The 16,902-nt window shown below is 41.3% G+C and overlaps 1 long non-coding RNA gene across 1 annotated transcript; it reads right to left on the reverse strand.

Moving 5' to 3' along the window:
* Nucleotides 1–5,268: 5,268 nt before the first annotated feature.
* On the reverse strand, nucleotides 5,269–16,454 carry LOC120372508. Its single transcript, XR_005585017.1, has 3 exons — nucleotides 16,392–16,454; nucleotides 6,849–6,957; nucleotides 5,269–6,134 (listed from the first exon to the last, which is right to left on the reverse strand). It is a non-coding gene; the product is annotated as an uncharacterized LOC120372508 (long non-coding RNA).
* Nucleotides 16,455–16,902: the final 448 nt, after the last annotated feature.

Here is a 16,902-nt window from a genome sequence, read left to right on the forward strand (position 1 = left end):
TAGGGCACTGTCTGGCACAGATTACTTCCCTCTAACTCTCTGGATGTCACTTCGGAGCTTTACCCTCAAGACTGTACCCATTGCCTGCCTGAGTCCATTCATTCTCTGCTCAGCTGCTTGGGAAGCGGGGTAGCAGTCCAGTGATAGTTGGTTCCCCCTACTGCCTTACTACTTGCAATGCAGGTCTCTCGTGTAGGGCAGAAAGGGGATGCCTTGCCTCGTTAGTTGCAAAATAGGTGGAGAGCAAGCCAAGATTTTGTCCCAAAATTAGGAATAGCTCATTGAAATCAGACATATGGTGCTCTATGGAATTTGTAATACGCATGATGAGATACAGTCATTTCTTTATGATATCTCCAGCATTTCCTGCCTTGGGCTACTTTCACAGTATTTATCAGCAACTCACATGTGACATAAAGCATTCAAAGATTTCACTACTCCAATAGATTGCACAGACGGCCAACATTTCTGAGTCCAGAATTCCAATAAAAGTTTTCAACAAAAACTGAAATTTTGAAGAGACAAAAATAAAAAAAAAAGATGAATATAAATTTCACAATTCGGAGCAAATTTTCATTGAAATTTGAATGGCAAGACAGAAAAAGGAAAATACTTTTCTTAATTTTTCAGGAATTTCCCACTCTGTTTTGACCAGCTCTACTAGGCAGGTAAAGAAAGTCAGATTTTGCAGCTTGTAACTGATTACTTTTAATATTTAATTTATATATGTAATGTATATTTTGCATTATACAGGAATCACACACATTCAATCACATCTTCACATCCTATAGTATAGAGCAGTGTTTCCCAAACTTGTTCCGCCACTTGTGCAGGAAAAGCCCCTGGCGGGCCAGGCCAGTTTGTTTACCTGCCCTGTCCATAGGTCTGGCCGATCGCGGCTCCCACTGGCCGCGGTTCACTGCTCCAGGCCAATGGAAGTTGCTGGAAGCGGTGCAGGCCGAGGGAGGTGCTGGCCGCCCTTACTGCTCCTCTTTACTGTAAAACACACACCATCTCTGTATTCTATGGAGTACACCATGTTCTAGAAAGAAGAAATAACCTAATGACTGAACAGTTACCTAGTCTGTTTTTTTTTTCTGTTAAGAAATTACAGTGTGACTTTGCAAGACTAAATTATACAGGTTCCAATCTACTTTTTGTGAGGAAACCTCAAAGCTTTAATGAACTGGCTTGTACTTAATGTTCATTAAGCGATTTTAATTTTAGGTAAATAACTTGGTAGTAAGAATGTGCCAATCACAGAACATCTACTTCTGGTAATGGTTTGTGGCAAATTATTATGTTTTTAAGGAAAATTGCCCAGTTCACGCTGATTTTTTTTTAAATGAGCAGTTTGTTTACATTTTTATGTCAGATGATATGCACAATCACAACATATCTGTTTTTTTGAGGCTATATCCACATTGTTCTGCAGTTCAGACTATGTGGGCATGAATAGTGGTGCACTGTGACTCCCCAGTGTGGATGCTGTGGGTGCGACCTAAAAGATTCCTGCTTTGTATTAATGCAGTCCTGAAAAGACGACTATGTCAACTCAGACTAGGAATCTTTTTATCTTCTACATAGTGGAGTTACAGTGCTGCACTTTGGCGCAAACTGCTATATGCACCCTCAAAATTTGAACTGCAGGGCAGTGTAGACAAGCCCTCAGTTACCATCTCTCAATGAAGCCAAAGCAGAGCAATGCATACGTCTTTGGCGTGATTAGTAGAGACATTGGGCCAGATACTCTGCTGGTGAAATTCAGGATACGCTGAAGCCAATGAATTGGCACCAGTTTACACCGGCCGGGTGACCCATTATTATTTAATATTTAAATTACAATTGAGCCCAAAGGCTCCAAACATGATCTGAGTTTCATTGTGCCACATATAGTACCACAGACATAAAAACATGGTTCCTGCTGCGTAAAGCTTTTAGTGTAAGAAGCCACTTGATATTCTGAAGGTAGGGGGAGAGAGATGCCCTCAAATATATGCAGCTTTTATACAAATATATTTATAATAATAAAATAATGGAAAATGCATGTAAGTACCAGTATCCACACTAGTTTCTCCATCGTGCTATTATTAGTTGGCTGATTTCTTATGGATAATGTGGCAGAAGTGGTTCTTCAGAAGATTATTTGAGGGAGAACAGGGAAGGGGCCTACAGATCAGTTGTAAGAGGGAGCACGGATAACGTTGAAATCAGTATGTTTGCCCTCCATTTATATCCCCCAAACAGCGGCATAGTCTTATATACTAGCTAACTGGACATGTCGTACATAAGTAGTCTTATATCAAGAAGAGGTACTTCTGACAATAGTATCACAGAGCAAGCAAACAACCATGCCAAACACAGCAGCCCAGAGCATTCCCGAAGGTCACTACTTTAGAGGATGGTATTCCTAGGAACAGCATCAATCCTTCCCAAAGTCTTTGGCAGATAGCAAAATACTCACTGCCTACCCAAATCTTTCAGAACCTTAGAAAGAATGGGTCAGATTGTGCTCACTGATACACATGGACAATAGCTGATGATTGCTATGGTAGCTCTGTGGGAGGGGCGGGAGAGGAATGTATCTATTTCTGGGAAGAATTTGGTCCAATATGTTTTTATATTAATAAACAGATGCCAAAATACAAATGCCAGTCAAGGTCACTGTCAGTGAATTAAATTACATATATATAGAAACAATAGTTATTTACCCAGAAAATATGGCTTGCAAATGAATAAATTTACTCACAGGAGCAGATTCTAAATGACAAGAGACAAAAGAAACTACAGGACAGATACTTAGCTGTTGTAAATCTGCATAACTCTATTGACATTCCACCCAGATCCACTGATCTGTCATTTATACCATCCGAGAATCTGGCTCAACTTGCTTGAAATTGGCAGTTCTAGATCTCCAATTCTTCCAAAAAAGAAAGACCCATCCCTTTTTAAAATGGCTCTGAAACATATAGAAACGACTTCTCAACTCCGGTGAAAAGATATCAAAATAGATCCTTGAAAGCTAGAGTATAATGAGCTGAATGGCCTTGTGAAAGCTATTGCCAAGAAATATCTGATTTAGAAGAGGCAAATACGCGCTCAGAATTCAGAAGCTTCTTGTTGATTCATGACTTGGATAAAAAATATTTTATCAAGCTCAAGAATTTGGCAGTTCTGACATAAAGGTCACTCAAACACAATATAGGCAGCAAATCAAATAACAGAAATGTATAAATTATTTAAAAAAGAACAATTTTATCCATCATTTCCAAGCATCTTTGAATTACAGCTGCAAATACTCATTCTGTGATGTTTAAACAATATTTTCACCCACTTGTGACACCAAAATGAGCTGTCACTCACAGTAAATTGCACAGATCTGCATAGTAGGGTAGGGTCCTCCTTTCTCACTAGCTTTGATCAAAAGTAAAAGAGTTAACAATGTTGACATTTAAACTATTATCACATGGCCCAGGACACCTCACTAAACTGAATGAGGCACTTCACAGATCCCAGAACTATCGTCATTACAAAACACCACTTATCTATTTATTTTTGCTTGCAGTCCCTTAAAGATTTTGTACCCACATAATGGGTATTTTAGAAATCATTGCAGACAGATGACACTGTACCACTGCCAACAGAGTGAAGTATTATTGAGAGTTTCCCCATCATCATCATCATCATCTTGTTTTGTCTCTGGCGTTTAGGGCAGTGACGAAACTCCTCCACGCCTGTCTGTTTCTGGAAAGTCTTTCGATGGTTGCCCAGCTGTGCCCCAAGTTTTTCAGCTCGACTTCCACAGCTCTTCGCCATGTTGTTTTCAGGTGGCTGTATTTTCGCTTGCCTTCAGGTGTCCATTTGATTGCTACTCTGGTGACGGAATCAGTTTCCATCCGAAGCACATGGCCAATCCATCTCCAATGCCTCCTGGCAATGGTGGTGCTCATGTCCTCTTGGCTGCACTAAAGGTAAAAAAAAAAAGGTAATAATTGGAGATACACCAATCTCCTAGAACTGGAAGGAACCTTGAAAGGTCATTGAGTCCAGCCCCCTGCCTTCACTAGCAGGACCAATTTTTGCCCCAGATCCCTAAGTGGCCCCCTTAAAGATTGAACTCACAACCTTGGGTTTAGCAGGCCAATGTTCAAACCACTGAGCTATCCCTCCCACTGTATCAATAGATCTTGGTTTGAGATTGTCCTGGGCCAAAAGATACGGAGGATTTTTCTGAGGCAGCTTGTATGGAAGGAAGACAGTTTGGACATGTCATACTTTCTCAGTCCCCAGCATTCTGCACGATAAAGTAATGTTGATAAATCTTGAGTTTGGTTTTGGTGTTGTCTTTTGATGATTTCCAGACTGTATTTAAGCTCCTGAAGGTGTTCCTGGCTTTACTGATTTTGTTTCGGATGTCCTAGCTTGTTCTACCATCCCGGCTGCTGCTGTTGCCCAAGTATGCGAACGTTTCTACATTGGTGAGAACATAATCCTCTATCCATACTAGTGATGGTGAGGCAATATTAAAGGTCATGATATCTGTCTTACTGCGACTGATTTTCAGTCCAATTTGCTGGCTGAATGCATTGAGTCGAGTTGTTTTTTCTTGTATATGGTGTTGGGTATATGATAGGAGAGCGACATTATCTGCAAAGTCCAGGTCTTCAAGGGATGAAAAAGGTGTCCATTTAATGCCTCTTGGCATGTCTTCTGCTGTACGCTGCATTATCCAGTCGATGGCAATGCGGACGCAGATTGCAGACATGACATGCCGCTAACATACTCCTGTTTTGACTTCAAAACTGAGCTTGCTGTGATCAACACTGCATGTAAAGTTGAAATAAAACAACTATATATCTGTTCGATGGGTCATCAATAGTTTAGGGACAGCTCAATAATTCCAGTGGGGTTTTTTTATTATTATTATTAAGCAGCTGTTCCTCTCCTCGCTGCTATCTAGATCACTCATCTTCATTTTCAGTCTGCAGAGTTATCAAAAGGATCTTTTTTTAAAAAAATGTAAGGAACATACTGATGTGATGGAAAGAGACAAGATAATAGATCTAAATTTATACATGTGATAAAATAAAAACAAGTGCATGGTTATTTCTGATACAGTGTATTTTGATTTTAAATAGCAAGAAAATATGTGACAGTTGACTGCATTGTGACCATCCAAAACCTCAACTCAGCATAGAGGGGAGGTGGATGGGTCTTGACACTACTTTTCACACCACTTTGGGGGACTGGGCCTGAGGTGCCTCCAGGTGCTTTATGCTGTGTGTCAGTGTGCGCCACCTCAGAGCAGACCCACTCAGACAAACCACCAGGAGCAAAGTTTTGTTCTGCAAAGAATCATAGAACAGGATGACAGTCCAGCAGCCTCCTCTTTGCTTGCCTCATGCTCCCAGCTTCAGTGCTAAAATGTCCTGCTGCAAGGGCAGAGGGTACTTCCTGGTGGGAACCAGGATGTTGTTCTCCCAACTTGCAGCAGATTGTACCCCACAACTTCTTGTTCCCACTGCTGCTGCTGAAGCACATTGGACCACTTTGGGCTACACAGGCAGCAGAAAAATAGTGCAATGATGTGTTCTAATTGACCTTATGTGACTCTTGGAATATTAGAAATGTCAGTTTCTATTGGCTAACTCAAGGCTGAGTCGGTGACAGGTTTTAACCCACAACGTGTGCAGTCAGTGGGTGAGGAGAAGGCTCTCAGAGAGAGCAATCAAAGCCTAAAGCTGACACTGATGTGGAGACACAGGCAATTTCTGAATACCAAATAAATTATTCACCAGATTTGGGCTGTCCTGGCAATTGCAGAAATTCTTAACATAATGAAAAACTAGCCACCAGTAAATCCAGGCCCCTTGGAATCTCCAGTTTTCTGGCTGTCTACGAACCCATATCAGCCCTATCTACTAGCGACAGCAGAATTAGATCCCTTTGGCCATTCCCTGTCACCTACAATCTTCCATGACTACATCTGTGCTCTGAACATCAGAGACTGTCTCTCCTTCACCTTCAGCCCATTCCAAAGTCCACTGAAGTCCAAGTAAGACCTATGGTTGACTTCAACGTGCTTCGGATCAGGCCCATCTCCTGTAGAGCTGCTTATTTCTGTAATCCAGTTTCTGAAAGAGAATTCCAAAATACCATGAGATTCATTGTGATTTCCCTTTGTTTTTCCCCAGAGTACAGATGTCCTCTCCCAGGCTAGGCCTGCATCCTAGGCCCTGAAGAGAAATGAAGTTGAACAGCCTTTTATTCCACTTCCAATTTGGAAGATGAAAGGGTAAAAAATAAAACACCAACGGGTTTCCAGCCCTTGTCCCAGCTGCAGCAATGTCTGTAGCTGTTGAGGGATCTTTTCTCTTGCAGATGTTACACTGCTACTTTAGGGCATAATGTTTTCTTTTGTTTTGGTTAATGCTTATTATTAATGCATGTAACATGTGGCAGTGTGTTATAAATTCAATTAAATGTTAATATACGCATCTGCTCAACTTTGCTTGCATACTGATACATCAGGCTGAGAGGTAAAAATGTTACCCTTCAAGTGTTTTTTTTCTCCCTCCCCAAGGAGAAAGAGAGAGAGAAAGGAGCCTGGTATACTGGACATTGGATAGCTACAAAGATCTCTAAATTATTGACAGTTGAAAAGAGTTAGATCAAAACAAATGACATGAAAGACAACAGCTAAAACATTCCCTGCTAGGCCCAGAATATGTATCGCTATTTAAAGCATAAGTGACAACCATCAAAAGAACGTGATGGGTCTCACAGTTGCTACAGCAGCATGTGGGAACAGCAGAGTGAAGCAGACCTGTGGACATGAATAGAAATACCTGCTATCTGCTGGGACCTGAGGCCATGCCCAAATTCTCAAGCGGGGACATCATTCTCAGACATGCCCACAGGTGCAGGTCATTCATGGAAGAGTTGCTAAGGGAGTAACTGGTGGAGAAGGCATGAAAAGGATAGTATCACCAACAGCGGCAGAGGTAGCAAAACAACCAGCATAAATCCTGGGCTTTTAATCATATGTATTTATTAAAAAATATCCCAAAGCTGCTCAAATAAATCACCAGTTTGTGCAAACATTCAAAACAATTTAAGAAAAGAAAGTTGCATATATTTAAAATTATGGAGAGATTTTCTACATGTTGAACCTTCTTTGGGAGATACTTTGGGCTAACTGTTAGCCACAAGATAGTCCTGTGAACCAGAGAACTGTAAAGACCCCGGACAGAATGGGTGGGAGTGGTTACCCCTCTGTGGCTTTGCCTATCATTGGTTCTCAAACTGTGGGTCGGGACCCCATTTTAATGGTATTGCCAGGGCTGGCATTAGACTTGCTGAGGCCCAGGGTCAAAGCTCCACCCAAGGGCTTCAGTCATGGGCAGCAGGGCTCAGGCTTTGACTTCAGCCCTGGTTTCCAAGGCTTAAGCTACAGGCCCCCTGCCCGGGGCTGAAGCCCTTGGCCTTCAGTTTTGGCCCCCCTACCTCGGGTGGCGGGGCTCAGGTTTCAGCTTTGCCCCCCTGCCTCGGTGGTGGGGCTCGGGTTTCAGCTTTGCCCCCACCCCCCACGATTCCGTGGTGTTCAAGATGTGGTGGTAGGAGAAGGAACCCACTTTCTCATCCCCTGGGTACAGAAACCAATCATCTTTGACTGTCGTTCTCGCCCACGTAACGTCCCTGTCATCACCGGCAGCAAAGATCTACAGAACGTGATTTGGGTGGGCTCAGGCTTTGGTCCTCCCTCCTGGGGTTGTGTAGTAACTTTTGTCAGAAAGGGGCCGTGGTGCAATGAAGTTTGAGAACCCTGTGTTAGAGTCTCTGGAGAAAACGGGTTTTGTTCTACCACCTAACAAAACCAGGCACCCTCCTCTTAGTAGAGATATGGGTCAGGGAGGGCTTCCATAACACATTATTTGGTTGTGTTTGGCCATAGCAAAGTACAACTTGGATTAGTAGTTGCTACTGAATGATGTGTACACACTAGCTGGCTAGGTGGCTGGGCAACAATTTACACCAGCTGAAGACCTAGCTTCACGGTGTGCATGAAAGCATACTAGCCATGTCTATATGAGTGCTACAGGAAATAGTGCTCTCCTGTTACGGGAACAGTTGTAGGAGAAGGAAGAAAGTGACTGAACTGGTGGTCTTCAGAAAGAACAGGTAACGTACAATAATGTGCACCAGAAAATAAAACGGTACATGGATGATTGGAAATCCGTGAGCATGGCTTGTGTTGCTGAAGAGGAAGGGCCTCAGATTCATGGGTTTGACAGAGGATGATGTTGGAAACACCATCTCAAAGATTCCACTGCCTGATTCCTGGGAGGCAGGAATGGATGGGGTTGGTGGTGTCACTCTGATGTTGAGGCGTCGAGTTTGATGAAGAAGTTGGAATGTCTTGGGGACTGTGTAATTAATAGGATTAAAAACCATGCAATTACTAGGATTACTCAGTCTCTGCAATTTAATAGGATTTTTTCTTATCAAGCCTGATCTTACACAATATGAGGCCCCGCATGTGTCCGTGTTTTTAATTTGTAATATTCTTACACTGGTGCCTCATGTGCCCTCACTCCAGGCAGCACCCCATCTCATACGTACAAGGTGGCTTCTTTGAAACCCTATCTTTTAATAATTTAAATCAGATATTTCCTAGCTTCTTTGAATAAAAAATTAATACATCAGTGTGGTATATTTTCATTTCAATGTCCTAAATGTACACGGATCTCTTCATTGAACGGAATTCTCCAGGTATATATATACACATGAAATATGTTTCCTGAAACAGATGTTTTACTGAGCCCATAATACCATGTTCCTTCCAACATTAAAGGTTGCACTTATGATTGCTCCGTTTCTTGGCCTTAGTCAATTTCCAATCCATTAAGCCATAGTACTTTTCTCTTTTCTATAACTATTTCACTTGAGTATTAACCTTGGTGACTGGCCACAATCTATTAAACATATATTTTGCTGTAATATATTTACCCATGCTGTCAGATACCTTTTTCTTAGAGATAGAAAGGAAAATCAATGAAACTCACTTTGGCATATTTGCTGGCCTCTCCAAAGCTACACATGATCTTCTTCCTGTTCTTAGTCTCGGAGATGAAACTCTAAAGTCAGCATGGTTAGATTCATGTATGCAAGAGCAGACTTTAGCCCCTTATTTACACTATCTCCTATGCCAACCCAGAAATTCCATTTGTTTTCAATTACCATAATAATAAGCTACTTCTCGTGGGCCATAATTAGGGATGTTTTAAAGAATAAAACCTTAATGTTAAAAAAAAACATTTTTTAGACATTTAAATCTTTTTTATATAAAATGATCTTTGTAAATTTAAATTTACATTTTACTAAATCTTTACTTTTTTCCTCATTTTATAGTCTTCAATAGCTAAACTGTATGTTTTGTACTTCTCTCTAAATTAGGGTCTTAATTGTTACTAGAATTTCAGATTTTACATGGGAGATTTTTTTTTCTGCTAATAAGTTTCAGGCTTAAATGTTCATCTGTGCTGAAAAGGCCTTATCATCATCCTTAGAGTCAGAACAACAAAAACACAAACACAAACACAACATGGATAAGCAAATTGCCTGTGCTGGATTTGCGAATATCACTTTCTGGTATATTGAACTTGAAGAAGTCAAGAAAACTGAAATGCCTCTAGCAAGTTTATCCTCCTCCATCAAGGCTTGCCGTTTGAAGTCCATGGAACCTGTGATCCGAGTCACTCAGGTGCTTTTGAAAATTCCACCCTGAGGTATCTAAACAGGGACCTGAGAACGTAATTTTAGGCTCCCGTTTTCAAAAATTGTGGCTTAGGAATATAAAAAAATTCACAATAATGTTGCTACAGTATTGAAAGTCTAGATAACTTTTTGTTGTTCAAATGGAAGCAAATTTGTTGTGGACACATGGAATTAAGTGGCAGGCTGCAACTTTTATTAATCTTTAACAAAGGAGAGGAATACTACCTGTCCATCACCCATGCTCTACTACACCACGTATTTAATTGGTTCCAGAGGAGGGCGGGGATGGTGGTTATAGGACTCCTTACCATATAACCCATAACATGGGGTAGGCTCTCCTCAGCCTACCCCCAGGACTTAGCTCTCTCTGAGTCCTAGCACCCTCCCCTCTGTCAAGGAGATGGGTTACAGAAGGGTGGAGATCTTGGATCATGAGGGCCACAAGGTCTGAGTTCGGCTCACATAGGCCACAAGGTTTCACACTATCACCAAAATGTCAGGTCTGTTACCTCTGGGAATGATTCGTATTATTCTCTTAACCATGCTGGAAACTGGCCGCAAGTTGCAACGAATAAACACCACCATTTGAGTACCTCAATTAGGTACTAAGAGCATGTTTACTTAACCCATTCTGGCTTGCAGATGCTGTAAGGAAGGCAGAAATCTCCCTGGTCCCCTTCTGCCAATTAGCCCATGAAAGAAAAAATTCCTTCATGACCCCCAAACAGGTGATTGGCTAGACCCACAGAATATGTCAGAGTGGATTCCCATTCCTAGTTTGAGTGAGTAGGGTGGGCTGCCGGAACAGAGTCAACAGAAGCTCCACAAGGCCTCCGGCCTGGGCTAAATCCTGGGAACTGGGTAATGCTGGCAAATCAGCACCCCTCTCCCCCAACTGGCCAATGGATGCCAGAGACTTCCAGGGGGAGGAGCTACCTATTGCCACTTGTTCTCCGTTCTTGGCTACTGGGACTGACCCCCTTTCACCACTGGCTCCATCAAATTCCCCACGCGTTGATGCTGGTGAATGGCATTTGGTTTGAAGTAGTAAATATTGTATGCCACTAAGAGATACATTTTTAATAAAAATACATTTTTAGCCCCCAATGCTGCAAACACAAGCCTTATGTATTTGCATAACTTTAAGCACATGAGTAATTCCACTGAAGTCAATGAGACTATTTGCCAGAATTAAGTTAGGTGTCCAATTAAGTGTTTGCAGGACCAGGACCTTAGTCTGCAATATTTCATGTTTTGCTTATAGCAGTTTTGTAAAATTCAAATGAAAAAACCCACCAAGAATGGCATTTAAGATTAGATATACAATTCAGTTTGTTATACATTTCTAATACAAAATTACAGTAGCACAAATTTGAAATTAGTTTTTACAAATCTCAACCTGATTTTAAATGGTTTTTTAAAGTGATTTAAATCAGCTTCATTTAAATCACTCTATCCTGTTTAGAAGGCTTTGCTATAACCTTGAAACCCACCTGAGATATCAGCTTTATCAAGTAAGCCCCTTGTATGCATTATCCTAGGTTCTCAGGGATTCCACAGGGTGCTAGGTGAATTGCTAGGGAATCTAACCATCCGCTGTTAATCCTCACAGAACATTTTCTACCCAAGTGATTAGTGTAGCAATGATTAGTGCTGAACGTCTGCCTGCCTTTCCCTGCTGAGTTTGTGGGGGATGCATCATAAAGTCTGCCAACTTTTCCCACCCTATTTATGCCATGTAGTCATAGGAACATACAACACTGAGCAGCTGCTCCCTGGTGCTGCATCCCTGCATAATCATGCTCTCCCCAAACCTCTCTAGCTAGTTTAAGTCCTTTTCCTACCACCATAGTAGCTGAATGCCTTTATCCATGGAGTGCCAACCATATGGTGTTTGCATGGAGTACCTCCTGTGGTCTCATGGAACCACTACTTCACTCACCTCAATTGTGTGTTAGTTCCTTCCAAATCATATCACCTCTCCTTTCCTCCTCTCCATGTACTGTGTAATGGGGGGAAGCACTTGGGTGTTGGATTCCTACTGGCTATTTTTACTCTTTGATAAAGGGTGCATTCTCTCACAGACAATTATTTTCCACTTAAAAGAGTGCCACTGGCTTGGGGCGAGGCGGGAGGTGGAGGGAAAGCACCAGCATCTCCTTAAGAGCTTATTTGATCTCAGCAACAACAACAAAACACGACTGGAAATCAAGGTTAGCTCATTGGCAAGACTGAATGGCACAGGATCAGCTTTTGCTCTGGCTTTAACGGAAAGGAGAAGGGATCCAAACTATATAGAAACACCTATTAAAACAAAGTTTGTTTGGTATTTTCTTCTTTGACACATTCAGGCTCTGAACTGAAGTGGATTATGTGGGCTATAGTTAAAAAGCAGAGTGACAGGCTCTGAACATTTCTAATGATATTAACGAATCAATGGGCAGCCCTTACCCTGAGCTCTCAGCCCAGCACCTTTATTAAGTACCAACAAAGCATAAATCTCAACCTAAACTTCACTTGTTTCTCCACAGGCTAATTTAAGATTTGAGTCAGCAGTACGTGGAGAGTTTTAGACTGGCTGAACATTCCTGCTCAGCAAGAGCTCAGATTATGCCCAGCAGCGGGTGTTATTGCTGCCCAGGGCTGTTCCAAGGATTTTTTGCCTTCAGCAAAAATAGTCTGGAGGAGTCATACGTGGTCAAATGGGCAGAGGTGGACTGGGCGTAGGAGCACAGCATCCATCTTGCTCTACAAAAGCTACTTCAATGCTACTCACTCCCACAACTTGATCCTGATTCTCAGGATATTTAGGGTTTTTCTTAACATCTCAGCCCATGGAGTCATCTGATTACTTGAGAATCTTCGCTTTTATTTAAAATCAAACACAAACAAAATACACTCCAAGTTTCTAGCCCTTATGATTGTGGGAGGGAAAAGCTTGACATCACAAACTCTAAAGGCTCAAAAACCAGAAAGTAATAAGAACCTGACATTTATTATTATTATTTAATCTTATGGGCTTTAGACAGATCATTTCATTTGGTGAGCAGGGGAGCGAGATTATGATTTTTTGAGCACTTGCAGGTTGGCAGTACAGTATTTTTAAGTTTTACTCTGCAGTAGCTCCATGGTCACTCCATGGATCTGTGTGCTCACTGGCAGGACTTAGGCATTCTGGAAAGCACAGCACAAAACCCAGCTGGGAGAGCAAGTAAGTTTATCCCGAGTCTGAGACTTGACAGGGGAAAAAAACTCCTGCAAGGTCTTTCAAAATGTATCCACACATAGTATTCTAACTGTCTGTCACCATCCCTTAAGATACAGCTTGTTTTCCTTCACAAGTACCTTAGTAACCACAGAAGGAACACATGAGTATCTGGAATGCAGAGCAAAAGGTGTCTTCTGGAGGAAATTTGAACCTCGAGGATCAGCGTTTCTGACTGAGCAGATCCTTGCCCTAGTGTGCAAGAAGCACGCAGAGAGAGAATAAGCTAATAAAGAAACCCCTGAGCTGGGCTTCCTGCTGCTTTTAAACTTCTGCCATAAACTTCAAATTGACAAAATGGCTGAGCAAGCTGGATTACCCTGACTCAGTTGGTATGATTGGGAGCAGCTAAGCATTATGTTCAGCACACTTGGCAGGGGCTTACAGGTAACTTCTGCTAGCCATAGGCACTGTCACACCTCTTCAGGATCAAGTCCTTCCTCCTTGCCTTGCTCTGCCTTAGTAAGTGAAAGTACAAACATGTTTGCGTGGTGGACCAGACTGTGAGTATGAGGTAGGAAAGGCTGACAGCATCTTGGGTAAGATATCCTGCCCCCACAGTCAGCTCATTTCCCAAAATCATTTCCTATTTTTCTGATAAAACAAGGACTCTGTCAAGAAAAAAATAAAATCTCAGCCAACACTATAAATAATGAAGCATTGCATTCAAGTGGTGCCGCACATGAGGGTGGCATGAAGAACACATTCAGCCTTGTTTACAAGAGATGGAGGTAGGCAAGGAAATATCACCTTGTTATAGCTCCACAATGTTTCTCTGTATTTGCCCCTGAAAGTTTTTATTTCCGCAATGCGCATTTCAATCTGCTCCTAAAATACAATTGTGGCAATAGATAAATCCTTCCTGCAGCTGTGTGCTTACTTGAGGAGGGGGGGGGGAAATGTCTAATGTACTATTGGCACTTTAAAGTTTTCCCTTTTGATGTATATTAGATTATATTATATCACTATAAATAATGGCATCCTAAAATTCAGTTATTGTTCTTCTCAGGTGTATCTGATTGAAAAAACCTAACTTGAAAATTGAGTTTTCCGGATTATTTGTAAGTAGATCCAAAGCAAATCAGCACTGCTTCATGCTTTTTGCTGACCGATAAATTGAATCGACTTGAGCAGAAACACATTAAAATGTAACATGAGAAGAATATCGGAAAAGAGTGGCATGATAATTACCACAGACACATTATATTGACCCAGCTATTAGTTTTTCATGTCACGTGCAAAACGGAGAGGGACGTTCATCAGAGAAAATGCAGACTATTTTTAAATATTACAATAATTTTGTACTTATCTAGAGCATGGTAAAGTTACATAAATCTTATGCATTTGAGATTTACTGTTTAGATGGTTAAAGCCCAGGGAAGGGCAACAGAAATAGACTGGTTCCTAGTAGTTATGAGAATAAAAATTTCACTTTAGCACTTGAGCTTCATAACTTAAAAGTTTCCAACTTTGCACTAATTAGATGTTTTCATCTTACTATGGAGTCAATGGAAAGGTTCAATGGTCTTTGGATCAGAGCCTATCTGCAGTAAGTATGGAATGCTGCAAAGACAAAGGTAATAATATTTACTAGAGCTGGTAGAATAGCAGAAAAAAAGTTTGCAACTATATCATTCAAAAATTTAATCAAATAATAGATTTGATGAGTATGTGATATAGCACGGCCAGAGGGCAGCAGGAGAGTGATAGATGGGAGATATATAAGCCCCAGGATGATGAGAGCCTTATTCCCTGTAGAGGGAAGAGAGGCTGCTACAGATTAATTAGAGCACCTGAAACCAATTAAGGTAATTAGAGCACCTGAAGCCAGTCACCTGATAACCCCCCCGCTTCAAGCAGACAGTTGGAAGGAGTTGAAGCAGAGTGGTTTAGTGTTGGAGCGGAGAGCAGTTTGGAGAAGTGCTGTGGCAGGCCAGAAGACCAAGACCCTAGGTAAAGGGAAACCCGGTTTGTGCAGAGCAGGGGGACTCTACAGACACAAGAAGTTGGGAGAAACTTGGCCCAAGCAGACTGAGGGCAGGAAGCCCCACAAGCTGAAGGGCCGGAGAGGGAAGTAGCCCAGGGGAAGGAATCACTAGTTCAAGTGGTTCGCTGCTATCCCTAGAGCCCCTGGGCTGGGACCCAGAGTAGAGGAAGGGCCCAGGTCCCTCCCTCTCCACTCCCCTTTTCTGATACACTAGTAGGATAGCTGATACCCCAGTTCAGGGGTGAGAAACAGCACCATGAACCCCCACAAGAGGAGAAAGCGTAGGACCCATCATAATAATGCCGGCAATTTGCCACAAGTAGCAGAAAAAAAATCAGTGAAATTAATCAAATAGCTTATTCACTATACAGTATTTAACAGCAGCATGTCAAGTTATCTAAGGCAACTGAGAAGTATTTTTTTAATATAAACTATGTAGCTAGCTTGCCCAGAACATTGAAAATTAGTAGTCAGCAATATTTTTTCCCTAATGAAACATCAAGTAAAATGCTATTGTCTGGATTAAAACTTTTGGAAAACTTTGAAGATCTCCATCTATAGAAGATTTGGAAATCCATTATATTGGGAAATGACTGCTCTGAAATGATAGCTGTGAAAATATCATAGCACCATCTAATACTGATTAATTGACAAACAGATGCATCTTTCCACAGGTAACAACTTATTTTTAGGCATGTGGAAAGCATATGAAAACTGGAGGTGCAGAAAGCTGTCTGCCAGAAATTCAGTCTTGTGTAGTCTTTGGGAAAATGTGCACACACACACTGCTATTCGCCTGATAGGCTTAAGATGAAAAACATTTTTTATGCTTTGATCTGTTTTAGGAGCATGCATTGAAAGACAGAATGTGTAACTTTAGAACAGTAAAGCAAGAATACAAGTCCACCTTCCAGGAACTCTCCCCACTGTCAGGTCATGTCCCAAAACACTGCTGCCAATACTGGACTCTGGCAGTTGAATACAATAGTATGAATCATAGCACTGGTGTCTATACCAAGTACTCTGCTGGCAGCCACTTTAAGATGTTTTGTGGCTGCAGAGTTCAAGGAGCTGGAAAGTTCAGCAGGAATGTGGAAGCAAATTCAACTTATCTCTAAACTGGCCCGCAAACCAACCAATAAATTGTATACTAGAATTTTGGGTGGTTCTGGCCAATGATAAGCCAAATACAGAAAAATTACAGTTATTGACCAGAAAGAGATAAACAGGCCACTCAGCTACACCTCCAACAAGCTTTCTATAGAAAGTCACTTTGAATTTAGCAAGGATAAAACCAACAGGGTTTGACAGCAATTTAATAGCCGTTACTCTAAAAACGTATATTATTTAATTGAGAATCACCTTCTTTCCACAGGTTTTCGAGCCATCCTATGAAATTCTGTTGTAGAGATTTCCAGGGAGATGTTCAGAAGTGCAGAGAGTTGGCCTAATTCTGCCTGCATTGAAGTCAATTGTAAAACTCCAGTTGATGTCAATGAAAGCAAAGTTTGGTTAACGCTGAGCATTTTCCCAAATCCAACACATAGTTTTATACTGTGGTCATTACGATGGTACAAAAAGACCTGCAGAAAGAGTATTAAGCTCTTCGCTAAATTATCTAAGATCAAAGGCTAGTGCATTGGCTAATGTAAACCTAACCTGTCTCTATTTATATTCCCCTCCCCCCAGTACCAAGTTATCTGAACATAACAGAAATTGGTGTTTAAGAATTAGTTGATTTTTGTCTTGACAGGCATGTTGTCATTGATACTGGGTCTATATATAATTTGTTAGACAATGTACACCATTCACATAAATGTAGTTGATCCTAGACTGATATATTTTGATAGATGATATATATAAGAGAATCAGT

This window comes from Mauremys reevesii, linkage group 9, assembly GCF_016161935.1.
Source record: "Mauremys reevesii isolate NIE-2019 linkage group 9, ASM1616193v1, whole genome shotgun sequence".
Lineage (NCBI taxonomy): Eukaryota > Metazoa > Chordata > Testudines > Geoemydidae > Mauremys > Mauremys reevesii.